This window comes from Vipera berus (genome assembly GCF_964194415.1).
Source record: "Vipera berus genome assembly, chromosome: Z".
NCBI classification, from domain to species: domain Eukaryota; kingdom Metazoa; phylum Chordata; class Lepidosauria; order Squamata; family Viperidae; genus Vipera; species Vipera berus.
In genome coordinates, this window is record NC_138205.1 from 102,287,192 (window position 1) to 102,297,372 (window position 10,181).

Sequence of the window (10,181 nt, forward strand, 5' to 3'; positions counted from 1 at the left end):
CAATCCAGAAAGATAATAATGTCTTCCATTGGAGAAGGCCTTCTGGTAAGAAGGATCAGTTACTGAAAAGGCTCTCTCTTCTTCCATCCCCTACCTCACTTCAGTTTTTGGGACCAATCAGGGAAGGACCTTCAAACATTTTGAGTCAATCCAAGTCAGTAATTGTGTAGCCATCTTTTAAACAAAGTTGTATTTGTTTCCAAAATGACTGTCCTTTGATACCTCCTGCATGACATACTGTATCTATTTACACTGTATTAGAATAATGCTGTCCCTGAGTGGAAAAGTAACTGAGGTAATATATTCAATGCAAAATTATAAATGTGAAGAAATGCTATATAAATGGACATAATATGTGGAAAGTTAAACTGACTGAATATAGCAGGCATAATATTTCTGTAAGTGGAAACATTATGATCATAATAAAGGTGCTCCTCCCTATATAAAATTTTCACTTTCAGAATAGCTTTGAGTGTATTGTGTGGAAGTAAACTGATGTGTAAGTGGAAATCTACTCAATACTAGAGTCCAATAACAGCAAAACATAGACCCATATTTCTGTAGATGATGATGATGATGACTTTATTTGTAAGAGCGTATATCAAGCGATGATAACTTTAAAAAAGAACTTCTCCCTATTTCAGGTCTTGGGAAGGACTCAAAAGGTAGATAAAAATGCCACATACAGTTTAAACATCTTGCTGACCTTGCTGATCATCACTATAATCTTTCTGTGAGAATTCCTTTTATGCCATGAAACAACATCTTATCCGACAGGTTGACAAAAAAGCTCACCCAAGTCTAAACATTTGGCTGACTGTGTGACAAACCATAATAATGATAATAGCAACAGTAGAAACAGCATCAAAGATATATAGAAATATGTAAACTCTGCTTTGAAATATGAAATAATAATCAGTTGTTGATTATCCCCAAATGAATTGGAATATTTGGTGTGCCATTTACTACAATGGAAGCAACTAAGCAACTTTCTGTGGAATTCTGGTTAGATTATTACTGTAGGCAGGTAAGATGGAGCCTTTTCAAGCACCTGTGAAGGACATTTCTCTCTTGTGGGCAAATATAGAACATCACAACAACTGAATGGTTTTGTTGTATTGCACCTGCTAGTTTATAAATACAATATGTAAATGGAGGGTAAAGCATCTGAATTATCTTCCTTCTCTCCAAGTATTTGGCTATGAAATTTTGGAATGTTTACAGTACTTTCTGATTTTGCTCAGACTCAGGTTTGTGAAACTAATCTGATAGTCCAAATGAAGCTGTTGCACAATTGGAGCTCAAATTGCAAATGGCATAGGTCATATGTTGTTTTTCCTGTCTCACTTCTTTTTTTTAAAAAAAAAAGTCTTTAACTCAAATTACCCTCTCTAAAGTTTGTTTTTCCCTCTGCCCCCTTGACACTTTACACATTACTGTTACCTTTGAGTGTATTGCAATAAGGGGTAAATAGTACTGTAATGCTGGTATGGCTACAGGCAATTTAAGCTTGTGTCAGTCATGGGTTGAGAACAAGTAGAAGACAACCCAAAAGTGCTTTTCGCAAAAGGCAACTAGACTTTCATGTGGGTTTTTTTCCCATTGAAAGCCTTTTGCTTCTCATCCAAGAAGCTTCTTCAGTTTTCAAAAAAAAAAGTCCAGTTACCTTTTGGAAAAAGCACCTGTGGGACAACAATGATCTGGATGATTTGAGAATCTCCATAGACAAAATGAACACAAAATCATGAGACATGGCTACACTCCCCACCCCCACCCCGATGTTTCAAGGTTTGTTGCAAGTAGAAGAAAATCAAGTGTTTCAGTAGAGCTTCAAGGTTTTTTATCATCATTGGCCAAATGTCCAGAGATGGAAGATCAGACTGTTTGAGCCTCAAAAGGGTTTGCAACAAGATACATAATCTGAGAAATGGCTTTATGGTCTACTTCCAGAAGAAGCTTGGTTGAAGGAGATATGAGACTTTTTTTTCCTGTGGTGACATCAGAGTTGTTATATTTTCTCTAGAAAACTTAGCCTTCAAGTTCTGAGAGTAACCAGTTAAAAAGAAAGTTTATATTTTATAGTGCTGGAGAAGAACTGCTTTAGCATTAAAGCTACCAATTACTATAACACACTGAATTGTGGAGTGGGGCACTTCAATGCTCATCACAGGACATTTTTTACTTTAGCTTGAAAAGCGCAGGTACAGTATATCTTCCTCCATATAATACTTGTATTTATGTATATTTAGACATAGAGGTTGAGATAGTAACTCATGATTATTATCACCCATGACATATGTCTTTACAAACCTGATTGTTAGAAATTTTAGTTTTTCCTGTACACCAAAAATGGGCAACTATTACAACAATTGCTATTCTCTCAGCAATAACTATGCATTCAGAAGTTATTGATACTGTACTCCTTTTAAATTACTGATTAAATATTTGTTTACCATGTACTTTTAAAATTAGCTATCTTTTATTGATCTAGGACTCTACGAAAAGAAACACATACTTCAAAATTCACAAATTGATATTTAATTGAAAGCATGTGTGAATTTATAAAGATTTATAAGGAAGGAAGAGGAGATACAAAAATGTAGGATATATTAACATTTGTATAACATGAATGGTATATGAAAACTCTTCAGTACTTTGAAAGCAACTCTGAACCTCTATGAATCTGTGACATTATATTTTTAGAGTTGAACTAATTTCTGGTTTAACAATAGCATATCTGAAATCCCAATTAAACTTGTATTTTATTTGAAGTGTTATAGTGCAATTCTGTGAATCTTGTGGATAAATTTGAGTTGTATCCCATTTGTGGAATTCTTGCTTTATTCTGAGGATCTTTTCCTGTTTCTGACCATCCTTCAGCCATCTAGTCCAACCTTGGGAACTTTAAAATATCTGGATTTCAACTCCAGAATTCTTCAGCCAACACGCTGTTCCCCTTTGTGAGAACTGATGGGACTGCTACTTGTTTGTTTGTTTTCATGGTACTGAACATCATCTGAAAAAAGGACCTGAGAATTCAAACAGTTTATTTCCACTTGGAGTCCAGTGACCATGGGGAAAGTTTTTGTGGGTCAGTGATTCTTGCTCCTTGTTTTTTGTGCTGCAAAATCAACAGCTTTGAAGACAATCATTGATCATCTTTTTTTAAATTCCATTTATATCCCGCCCTTCTCCGAAGACTCAGGGCGGCTTACAAGCTTAGCAGTAGCCTTCATTCTATGTATATGCCTGCTTGTTAGGGCTTTCACCCCCCCCAAGCGGCATTATTACAAAGTCAGCTTAATTGCCCCCAACAATCTGGGTCCTCATTTTACCTACCTCGGAAGGATGGAAGGCTGAGTCAACCTTGAGCCTGGTGGGATGCGAACCTGCACTAATTGCAGGCAGATGGTGTTACTTAAGGAGGCATTAGCCCACTGCTCCACCAAGGCTCCAACTTCTAACTGCTGTTGATGGAATTGGAATAATGTAATGGAAATGGTAGAAGACATAAGTGTCCAATATGGCCTTGCTATTTTAATTTCTTTGGAAGAAAAAAGGTGCACTATCCTTCCTCTCATATAAAGTTAGTCCTCAAATTAAAACCATTAATTTAGTGACTGTTTGAAGTTACAACAGCACAATAATAATAATAATAATAATAATAATAATAATAATAATAATAATAATAATAATAATAATAATAATAATAATAAGAAGAAGAAGAAGAAGAAGAAGAAGAAGAAGAAGAAGAAGAAGAAGAAGAAGAAGAAGAAGAAGAAGAAGAAGAAGAAGAAGAAGAAGTTGGAAGGGACCTTGGAGGTCATCTTGTCCAACCCCCTGCTCAGGCAGGAAACCCTATACCATTTCAGACAAGTGGTTGGTTGGCCAGTCTCTTCTTAAAAACTTCCAGTGTTGGAGCATTCACCACTTCCGGAGGCAGGTTGTTCCACTGGTTAATTGTTCTAACTGTCAGGAAGTTTCTCCTTAGTTCTAGGTTGCTTCTCTCCTTGACTAGTTTCCATCCGTTGCTTCTTGTCCTGCTTTCAGGTGCTTTGGAGAATAGCTTGACTCCCTTTTCTTTGTGGCAGCCCCTGAGATATTGGAACACTGCTATCATGTCACCCCTCACCCTTCTCTTCATTAAACTACACATACCCAATTCCAGCAACCGTTCCCTATATGTTTTAGCCTCCAGTCCCTCAATCATCTTTGTTGCTCTTCTCTGTACTCTTTCTAGAGTCTCGACATCTTTTTTACATCGTGGTGACCAAAACTGCATGCAGTATTCCAGGTGTGGCCTTACCAGGGCATTGTAATGTGGTATTAGTACTTCACACAATCTTGATTGTATCCCACTGTTAATGCAGCCTAGCACTGTGTTGGCTTTTTTGGCAGCTGCAGCACACTGCTGGCTCATATTTAAGTGATTGTCCTCTAGGACTCCAAGATCTCTCTCACAGTTGCTACTATTGAGCAAGGTACCACCTATACTATACTTGTGCATTTGATTTTTCCTGCCTAAATGTAGAACCTTACTTTTTCACAATTGAATTTCATTTTGTTAAATAGTGCCCAGTGTTCGAGTCTGTCCAGATCCTCCTGTATCTTAAGCCTATCTTCTGGAGTATTGGCTATTCCTGCCAGCTTGGTATTGTCTGCAAATTTGATGAGTTCCCCATCTATCCCCTCATCCAAATCATTGATGAAGATGTTGAAGAGCTGCACAGACCTCTTCTAGATTTTCCTCTTGCCTTTCCGAGTTAACTCCTTGGTCTGTCATTGAGCAAGAATTCACTTTGTAGGGAAGCATATTATCATTTGATGTAGATTTGACATATGTTCTACCTTTATTTACCAATTATATAATATTTGTATGCAATCCACATGGCGAGGTTTGGGGAAACTTACAATAGAAAAAATATATTTTTAAAATCATAAGATTAAAACATCGCCTGGCCTGCACCGCCTCTGCTGCCTGCATTGCGTAGCCCCGCCATATAGAGTGGGCTCTGCTGCTCCCACAGCACCAGCCACGCCAGCTCCGGCACCAAGGAGGGGAGCCCGCCGCCAACACCCTTCGCACCTGTGACTGCAGCAGCACCCCCCCACACACACACACACCTGCCTCCTGCGCCCGCCAAGATGAGAGTTCCGGCACCTTTTTTTTTTTTAGAAAAAAAGCACTGATTGTAGCATTGCCCATGGTCATGTGATTTACATTTGGATGCTTGACAACTGGTTCATATTTATAACAATTGCAGTGTACTGGGGTTATGTGACCATCTTTTCTAATGTTCTGACAAGCAAAGTCAGTGGGAAAAATAGATTCACTTAATAGCCGGGTTACTAATTTAACAACTACAGTGATTCACTTAATAAATGTGGTAAGAAAAGTCATAAAATGGGGAAAAACTCACTTAACAAATTTCTCACTTAGCAACACAAATTTAATTATAAGTCAAGGACTACCTGTACTGGAAAACAACTATCATGTCCCTCCTAATCTCTTTGATAGACTAGACATACTCAACTTCCTGTGTCATATGATTTAGCCTCCAGATCCTTTATCATCTTTGTTGGTTTTCGCTGCACACCTTCCAGGGTCTCAACAACTTTTTTGTATTGTGATGACCAAAACTGTGACTAATCAAAGTATTGCTATTATTTATTTTATATTCTAACCAATCTGAATTTGGTTTTCAGGTAGTGTTTTAATGTTGCTTGATGACTTTATGAACTAGAAGGAAATTATTTACAATCTCCTGCTGTTATGTAAGATAGGTGTTTACACTGTTCAAACTGAAAATTAGTAGAACATTTTGAAATGTGACACCAATACAGTTTTAATGTCTTTCAAATCTTTATTAAGACAATGCTTTCTCCTGAAAGAAATAACATAATCTAGCTATAATTACCAATTTTATAGACAGTGAACACTCACTATTAGCTATTCAGGTCTTCTGATTTAATTAATAATAATTTTTATATTACTAAAATTCTAAGACAAATCAATTATCCACGGTGTATAACTTAATTTCAAGATCATGTCTGCAAGTGAAGTGACAGAACACTGAAATGCAAACAAAATGCTAAGCTAGGTTATCCTTTTATTTTTAAGCTCAGTAAACCATAACAACATAGCTTCTCAAGCGGCTCCTGATACCACAGTTAAAGCAGAGAGCTATTTCTGATAAGGAAATGGCAAGGACAACATGTGGTTGAAATCTAAAGACTTCTCAGTATGTTGTCAAGGATGCTTGGTGTTCCTATTTATTTAATTTATTCTAGCCAGAAGACTGAAATATTCCTGGCCTGCATCAGTGCCAGCTACAATTCAGATTTAATGCCAACATAGTAGCTTAACTATTAATCATAGTAATGATTGATTGGCTAAGAACGATACTGTCTGACATTACACATTGAAACATGCCATTAATGTGTTTATATTTAAGTCATTGTGGGAGATTTTCAAATTTGTCCCAGTTTGATTATTTAAAACAACTCTTGGTACACTGCCCACAAGATGCAACAAAGAGGAGGCAGTAGCATCCTTTGCATGATGGGAATTTCGCTGTCCCATGGAGAGATGGGGGGAGGGGCTAGTCAGCCACATTTTCTCCAGAGCTCCTCTCTGCCCATCTCCAGAACAAACAACATGTGGCCTTTTCAGTTTTTATTAATTAACAAATTGATAGCCGGCCTGTTAAAAAAAGAGGACATGTTTTGCTTCATGGGAGTGAATCAGGAACCATTGTTAGCTCTTGGACACACACACACACACACACACACACACACACACACACAAACACACACCAAAAAAATCTATATTTCTGCTACCAGACTATAAGTATAAGACTATAAGAAAGGCCCAACAGAGGCTTCACTTTCTTAGGGTCTTGTGGAAGAACAGGGTGGAACAATGGCTAATGACCCTCTTTTACCAGTCTACTATAGAGAGCGTCCTCTCGTATGGTATTGTGGTTTGGTATCCTGGTCTGACAGTCGCGGATAGGAAAGCATTACAGAGGGTGGTGAGCACAGCACACGACATTGTAGGCTGTCTCCTGACACCACTGGATGACATCGCCAGGGCTCGCTACCTTGAAAGAGTGAGGAAAATTCTCAGGGATGACTCACACCCTGGACGGCAGGGCTTTTTTTCTCATAGAACGCTCAGAACGGAGTTCCGGCACCTTTTTTGGATGGAACCTTGTAGGGTAGGCAAGGCGGGTTGTATGACATGTGTGAGTTCCAGCACCTTTTTCTTTTACAAAAAAAGCACTGCTGGACGGTATCTCTTTACTCTCCTACCATTGGGTAGGAGATATAGGAGTATAGCCAGCCACACCAGCAGGCTGAAGAACAGCTTTTATCCATGGGCTGTTAGGGTTTTGAACGGGAAATAATGTTATAAACTTTATGCATGATTGACTTGCGAGGCCGGTGTGTTGTGCAATTAGCTCACATGCTGTAATAAGATGGAGGGTTTGTGTCACTGTAAGTTGGGGGTGGGGGCACGAAGGGAGGCTCAGCCAATCTCAATGTATACATGGTTGTACTTTGAAAATAAAGGTTCATTCAAGTAAATGCTGATTCATGCCTGGAACAATGGCAGTTTTGCCTTCTCTATCATTCTCCTTATATCTTATTGCCTGGTAAACATACCTTGCTTCATGAAGAGATCCTAAGTATTTGCACACTGTTTTGTGGCTCTGGGTTGGCCAGAGAAAAGTGAACTGCTGAATACCTATTTTGTAGTAGTGCTGATTAGAAAAGGGAATTTACTGCCATTTGATCCCATTATTTACATTTCCTTTTCTATGTCTGTGTATATATCTAAACATCTGAAGATGGAAATAGATTTGACTTTTATAACTGAATTTTAGATTTCCAAAATGGAGAATCCAAGAATTATTTCATTTTTTTTCTTCTAACTAAGCAATATTTGTAGGTTAGATTTGTGTTTTTGTACATGTATTACATCCAAGTATTATTATTATTATTATTATTATTATTATTAGTAGTAGTAGTAGTAGTAGTAGTAGTAGTAGTAGTAGTGGTAGTAGTAGTCAGTGCTTTTTTTGTAAAAGAAAAAGGTGCCGGAACTCACACATGTCATACAACCCGCCTTGCCTACCCTACATGGTTCCATCCAAAAAAGGTGCCGGAACTCCGTTCTGAGCGTTCTATGAGAAAAAAAGCCCTGGTAGTAGTAGTAGTAGTTGCAGCAGCAGCAGTAGTAGTAGTTTCATTAATATGACCAGTACAGCTGAACCAAAATCATATAAAGCCATCATCACAATAAAACAATATGAGGATAAGAGTTTTTCTTATACAATACAGTATAATAATCAATATAAATAATTCCTAATACTAGCTAATAATTTAATATAAATCTATACCTAAAGGAAAAGGAGATATAACCTCTCCTAAAGAAACATGTTAAGGACTTGTGTCAATACAAATTTTCATCCTTAAAGCTTCTCTAACAGCAACCACTACTGTTCCATAAAGGTAAAACCACTATTAATCTTAAAAACTAACTCCACACTTAATGTTCCTGTTAAGTCATAGCCCTTAAACAAACTTAATCCTTTCCTTGATTTCATTGGTTTGCCAATAACATTTTTATGCTGAAATCCCTAACATTAATTTTTAAATTTATCAATAAAAGTAATAATTTATCTAAAAGCTGACTTCTCACTAAATATTATCTCAGTTTTCAAAGAAGCCTAACCCTAGTTTCAACCTAAAGACAAAAAAAGTAAACAATTCCTACCAAAGTATAAAACTACAAAAACATTTGACTTAAAGCCATCTCTCACACTAAACTGAATCACAGATTTCAAGGAAGCCTAATGCTAACCTTATCTTTATCCTATTGCCAATATGAATCATCCTTCATATCCATACATTATAAAAGAGAAAAAATAGCTGTGAGAGCTAGTATAAATATATGTTGAAATACCTTTACTAGTCTATATTATTTACTTCTGTCAATTAGCTAATGGAGACCAAGTTCTCTAGATGATGAAATTCTAGCTAGGAAATACTTTTTTTAATATTGAAATTACTGCCTTTGATGAAACACTCTTTCCAAAGATTTTCTCCCCCTCTAAAACTAGAATATGAATTATGCATTTTCTTCTAAGATCAGTATCAATGGATGGGGATATAAAGTCTAGAAGGAACCCAGCAGTCAATAAACCCAACTATATTCTATAGGCTTTATTGTATGGGTGTCAAACTCAATCGCATCACGTGACATATTGTGACATATCGCGACATTTTTTACCTTTATGGAGCCAGGGTGGGCATGGCCTGCACGTGACACATCCAGCCCTCAGGCCGCCAGTTTGACACCCCTGCTTTATTGCTTATATCAAAAGTAGTGAAAGAGGAGGAAGAGGAAAAGCTGGGATAGAAAAAAATAAACACTATTCTCCTAACTAGGGATGTCAACCTATACAATGCAGCCATGGCTAGCATCTTTACCTGGTGTATGCCCTTACTTTGATGATGTTCTAATAGCTGGAAGAAATGAAGAAATTTTAGCTGAGCGTCTGGAACAGGTATTGGGAAGGTTTAGGGAGGCTGGACTTAAATTAAAAAGGGAAAAATGCTGTATAGGAGTTAAATCCACAGAATTTTTAGGATTTAGGATTGATAAGAATGGAATTCACCCTACAGCTGATAAAATTAAGGCAATTAAATTGGCACCAGAACCAAAAAACAAGGCTGAATTACAAGCCTTTTTAGGATTAGTCAATTTCTATCATACATTCTTGCCACATAAAGCTGCCATCGCGGAACCATTACATAGACTATTAGATAGAAAAACCCCATGGCAGTGGCAAGAAAAACATAAAGTCAGTTTTCAAACTTTAAAAGATATCCTATCAAGCCAATCCACAGTTACTCATTTTATTGAGAACAAACCGATCTATTTAGCTTGTGATGCTTCACCTTATGGTGTGGGGGCTGTTATCAGCCACATGGATAGTCAGGGCATTCAAAAGCCAATCGCATACTATTCCAGGACGCTTACTAAAGCCGAACGGAATTATGCACAAATTGATAGAGAAGCATGAGCTATTGTGGCAGGAGTAAAAAAGTTCCATGATTACCTTTATGGTAGGAACTTTACCATACTCACTGACCACAAACCATTATTGGGA